We start from the raw sequence: 6375 nt of genomic DNA, 5'->3' as shown, positions 1-6375 counted from the left end.
TGCATGGCAGGCACCTATTGTTCTACACCCAATAGAATGTCTCTTTATTGGGGCCTGCCCATAGCAATGCATAAGGAGAGCAGTGACTGACTTGCGAAGCATGGCAGGCACCTATTGTTCTACACCCAATAGAATGTCTCTTTATTTATTGGGGTTTGCCCATAGCAATGCATAAGGAGAGCAGTGACTGACTTGCGAAGCAAGTCAGTCACTGCCTCCATGCATTGCATGGCAGGCACCTATTGTTCTACACCCAATAGAATGTCTCTTTATATCTTTATTGGGGCCTGCCCATAGCAATGCATAAGGAGAGCAGTGACTGACTTGCGAAGCAAGTCAGTCACTGCCTCCATGCATTGCATGGCAGGCACCTATTGTTCTACACCCAATAGAATGTCTCTTTATTGGGGCCTGCCCATAGCAATGCATAAGGAGAGCAGTGACTGACTTGCGAAGCAAGTCAGTCACTGCCTCCATGCATTGCATGGCAGGCACCTATTGTTCTACACCCAATAGAATGCCTCTTTATTATTTATTTTTCTTCCGTCTCCGTTAATGCGGCTGCATCGCTCATGAGCCCACCCACAAAAGTGGTATCAAAACGCGCGGCTCGAACCCGCATTGGAGCTATTACTTTTGGTGGGATTTGGAGTTACCATGGCGGCGTAAAAAGCAAAAACGACCCCAAAATCACTAACGAGCTCACCAGGTGCAACTCTCGTCAAGGGGCGAGGCAACCAGTAAATCCTGAAAATACCCTATTTTTGAGGATTTTCTGTGTCGTCATAACTTTATGTAGAAACGCCATTCAAACTTCATTTTGTAGATACGTCCGTGATCTCTTTTAAAGTGAAGACAGCACGTCAATATGTATTATGGTTTGTCCACAACTTCTTTCTAAGCGACCCAAAGTTTTTCATTTTTGGAAAAATCAGAGTGTGAAGGCCGCTCCGCTAGAGTGAGAGTCAGAGCGACATTTTGACCCCAAATCATTTTTAACTCGCCTCACGCTCACAAATATTGCATGATTGGTATCAAACTTGGTCATGACATTGATACGCGTGCCTGCTCCGGTCAAATGTTTTCAAAAATTATCTAGCGCTTACAGTTTTCTCTCCAGGTGCTTCAGAGCAAAGTCATGCGCCAGGGTAGCAGACAGATCTCACTGATTCACTTCCATGTATTTCTGATAAATTTCAGACCTTGGCACACACTTTTTTTATCTCATCGCTGTTAATACTGTGAGTGAGGTAGAGATATGAATGGCGGGACTATGTGAGACGACAAATAGCCGTCTCATATGCTTCAAACGGTTTTCGAATATGTATTACGGTTCTAACGGGAAACAGTTGTTTGCAATGCTTTTTTTAGTCAAACTGGCTGGCTCAAACAGAGAATTGTCTCCCCCTGGATGTCTCACTCACAGCTGGCAGAGAGGATTATTTACCATGGCAACGGAACCCAGAGCAGGGAGAGCTGCTTAGGACTACAAATACGCATCACTGTAGTTCGAAATAGTAGTTCAGTTAAAACAGAGGACTGAGCTGGCCTTTAGAACAACTTGCTGCTATGGGCTGTATATAACTCATTTAACCCTGTCACTGTTACACATGGGATGAGTCTAGCCCTTCAAAATGAAGCTTACTGAAAATTTCAAAATAAAAGCCCTTGAACATTTTACATCAGGTCATTGCTTTTAGAGCGTTATATGACTGATTTAATCCAATGACTGTTACACATGGGATGACTTTGACCCTTTCAAATGAAGCTTAACAAAAATTTCAAAATAAAAGCTTTGGCAATTTTTACATCATATATTTGCTCATTTTTGCTTGACGTGACTGGTTTATCCAAAGCACTCTTAGACACTGGATTAGTGTGGGCATTTAATATGAAGCTTACTGCAAATTTCAAAATAAAAGCCTCAATATGCCCCTCTGGACAGTGCACCGCCGGAGGCGGTGCAGTGATATCATTCCGCATTATCTGTTTATCCGAGGTTAGGGAACTGCCTTGCACAGCAAGGCAGTTCATTAGCATTAGCCTTTTAGCTTAAATAAGCTATTTTCTATTTTTCAGACTTATTAGCCATGTTTAGTATACTTAATGGAGTAAGTAAATGACAGTAAACATTCTAATGATACCCCACATGCTACTGACAGTATTTATGCTTATATTAGCATATTTGCTCATTTTAGCTAATACACTTACTTTATCATACTGAATGTTGCATGTCCAGCTTACTTAACATTCTTGTGATTCTCCACATGCTATTGATTACATTGCAGCTTTCTTTAGCATTGATGCTAATTCTTAGCATCAGAACGCTGGGTCCAAACCGACGGGCACACTTTGGCAGGCCCCAGTTAAATTTCTTCAGGAATTTTCTAGTTGGGGCCTGCCCATAGCAATGCATAAGGAGAGCAGTGACTGACTTGCGAAGCAAGTCAGTCACTGCCTCCATGCATTGCATGGCAGGCACCTATTGTTCTACACCCAATAGAATGTCTCTTTATTTATTGGGGCCTGCCCATAGCAATGCATAAGGAGAGCAGTGACTGACTTGCGAAGCAAGTCAGTCACTGCCTCCATGCATTGCATGGCAGGCACCTATTGTTCTACACCCAATAGAATGTCTCTTTATTTATTGGGGCCTGCCCATAGCAATGCATAAGGAGAGCAGTGGCTGACTTGCGAAGCAAGTCAGTCACTGCCTCCATGCATTGCATGGCAGGCACCTATTGTTCTACACCCAATAGAATGTCTCTTTATTATTGGGGCCTGCCCATAGCAATGCATAAGGAGAGCAGTGGCTGACTTGCGAAGCAAGTCAGTCACTGCCTCCATGCATTGCATGGCAGGCACCTATTGTTCTACACCCAATAGAATGTCTCTTTATTTATATATTATATTTTATTCTTCCGTTACCGTTAATGCGGCTCGCTCTGAGTAGCCCACCCATAAAAGTGGTATCAAAACGTGCGGCTCGAACCCGGCATTGGAGCTATTACTTTTGGTGGGATTTGGAGTTACCATGGCGACGTAAAAAGCAAAAAACGACCCCAAAATCACTAACGAGCTCACCAGGTGCAAGTCTCGTCGTCAAGGGGACGAGGCAACCAGTAAATCCTGAAAATACCCTATTTTTGAGGATTTTCTGTGTCGTCATAACCTTATGTAGAAACGCCATTCAAACTTCATTTTGTAGATACGTCCGTGATCTCTTTTAAAGTGAAGACAGCACGTCAATATGTATTATGGTTTGTCCACAACTTCTTTCTAAGCGACCCAAAGTTTTTGATTTTTGGAAAAATCAGAGTGTGAAGGCTGCTCCTCTAGAGTGAGAGTCAGAGCGACATTTTGACCCCAAATCATTTTTTAACTCGCCCTCACGCTCACAAATATTGCATGATTGGTATCAAACTTGGTCATGACATTGATACGCGTGCCTGCTCCGGTCAAATGTTTTCAAAAATTATCTAGCGCTTACAGTTTTCTCTCCAGGTGCTTCAGAGCAAAGTCATGCGCCAGGGTAGCAGACAGATCTCACTGATTCACTTCCATGTATTTCTGAAAAATTACAGACCTTGGCACACACTTTTTTTATCTCATCGCTGTTAATACTGTGAGTGAGGTAGAGATATGAATGGCGGGACTATGTGAGACGACAAATAGCCCTCTCATATGCTTCAAACGGTTTTCGAATATGTATTACGGTTCCCGAACGGGAAACAGTTTTTTGCAATGCTTTTTTTAGTCAAACTGGCTGGCTCAAACAGAGAATTGTCTCCCCCTGGATGTCTCACTCACAGCTGGCAGAGAGGATTATTTACCATGGCAACGGAACCCAGAGCAGGGAGAGCTGCTGAGGACTACAAATACGCATCACTGTAGTTCGAACTACTAGTTCAGTTAAAACAGAGGAGGACTGAGCTGGCCTTTAGAACAACTTGCTGCTATGGGCTGTATATAACTTATTTAACCCTGTCACTGTTACACATGGGATGAGTCTAGCCCTTCAAAATGAAGCTTACTGAAAATTTCAAAATAAAAGCCCTTGAACATTTTTACATCAGGTCATTGCTTTTTTGAGCGTTATATGACTGATTTAATCCAATGACTGTTACACATGGGATGACTTTGACCCTTTCAAATGAAGCTTAACAAAAATTTCAAAATAAAAGCTTTGGCAATTTTTACATCATATATTTGCTCATTTTTGCTTGACGTGACTGGTTTATCCAAAGCACTCTTAGACACTGGATTAGTGTGGGCATTTAATATGAAGCTTACTGCAAATTTCAAAATAAAAGCCTCAATATGCCCCTCTGGACAGTGCACCGCCGGAGGCGGTGCAGTGATATCATTCCGCATTATCTGTTTATCCGAGGTTAGGGAACTGCCTTGCACAGCAAGGCAGTTCATTAGCATTAGCCTTTTAGCTTAAATAAGCTATTTTCTATTTTTCAGACTTATTAGCCATGTTTAGTATACTTAATGGAGTAAGTAAATGACAGTAAACATTCTAATGATACCCCACATGCTACTGACAGTATTTATGCTTATATTAGCATATTTGCTCATTTTAGCTAATACACTTACTTTATCATACTGAATGTTGCATGTCCAGCTTACTTAACATTCTTGTGATTCTCCACATGCTATTGATTACATTGCAGCTTTCTTTAGCATTGATGCTAATTCTTAGCATCAGAACGCTGGGTCCAAACCGACGGGCACACTTTGGCAGGCCCCAGTTAAATTTCTTCAGGAATTTTCTAGTTCTTAACTTATTCTTCCGTCACCGTGAATGCGGCTCGTACCGCTCAGCCCACCACAAAAGTGGTAACAAAACGGGCGGCTCGATCCCGTGAGGTGTGCTATTACTTTTGGTGGGATTTGGAGTTACCATGGCGACGTAAAAAGCAAAAAACGACCCCAAAATCACTAACGAGCTCACCAGGTGCATCTCTCGTCGTCAAGGGGATGAGGCAACCAGTAAATCCTGAAAATACCCTATTTTTGAGGATTTTCTGTGTCGTCATAACTTTATGTAGAAACGCCATTCAAACTTCATTTTGTAGATACGTCCGTGATCTCTTTTAAAGTGAAGACAGCACGTCAATATGTATTATGGTTTGTCCACAACTTCTTTCTAAGCGACCCAAAGTTTTTGATTTTTGGAAAAATCAGAGTGTGAAGGCCGCTCCGCTAGAGTGAGAGTCAGAGCGACATTTTGACCCCAAATCATTTTTTAACTCGCCCTCACGCTCACAAATATTGCATGATTGGTATCAAACTTGGTCATGACATTGATACGCATGCCTGCTCCGGTCAAATGTTTTCAAAAATTATCTAGCGCTTACAGTTTTCTCTCCAGGTGCTTCAGAGCAAAGTCATGCGCCAGGGTAGCAGACAGATCTCACTGATTCACTTCCATGTATTTCTGAAAAATTTCAGACCTTGGCACACACTTTTTTTATCTCATCGCTGTTAATACTGTGAGTGAGGTAGAGATATGAATGGCGGGACTATGTGAGACGACAAATAGCCCTCTCATATGCTTCAAACGGTTTTCGAATATGTATTACGGTTCCCGAACGGGAAACAGTTTTTTGCAATGCTTTTTTTAGTCAAACTGGCTGGCTCAAACAGAGAATTGTCTCCCCCTGGATGTCTCACTCACAGCTGGCAGAGAGGATTATTTACCATGGCAACGGAACCCAGAGCAGGGAGAGCTGCTAAGGACTACAAATACGCATCACTGTAGTTCTAACTAGTAGTTCAGTTAAAACAGAGGAGGACTGAGCTGGCCTTTAGAACAACTTGCTGCTATGGGCTGTATATAACTAATTTAACCCTGTCACTGTTACACATGGGATGAGTTTGGCCCTTTGAAATGAAGCTTACTGAAAATTTCAAAATAAAAGCCCTTGAAAATTTTTACATCAGGTAATTGCTTTTTTGAGCGTTATATGACTGATTTAATCCAATGACTGTTACACATGGGATGACTTTGACCCTTTCAAATGAAGCTTAACAAAAATTTCAAAATAAAAGCCTTGGGAATTTTTACATCATGTAATTGCTCTTTTTGGCTTTATGTGATTGGTTTATCCAAAGCACTCTTACACATTGGATTAGTGTGGGCATTTAATATGAAGCTTACTGAAAATTTCAAAATAAAAGCCCTTGAAAATTTTTACATCAGGTCATTGCTTTTTTGAGCGTTATATGACTGATTTAATCCAATGACTGTTACACATGGGATGACTTTGACCCTTTCAAATGAAGCTAAATAAAAATTTCAAAATAAAAGCTTTGGCAATTTTTACATCATGTAATTGCTCTTTTTGGCTTTATGTGACTGGTTTA

Source organism: Gambusia affinis, linkage group LG01 (assembly GCF_019740435.1).
Source record: "Gambusia affinis linkage group LG01, SWU_Gaff_1.0, whole genome shotgun sequence".
NCBI classification, from domain to species: domain Eukaryota; kingdom Metazoa; phylum Chordata; class Actinopteri; order Cyprinodontiformes; family Poeciliidae; genus Gambusia; species Gambusia affinis.
This window is presented reverse-complemented; position numbering follows the sequence as displayed.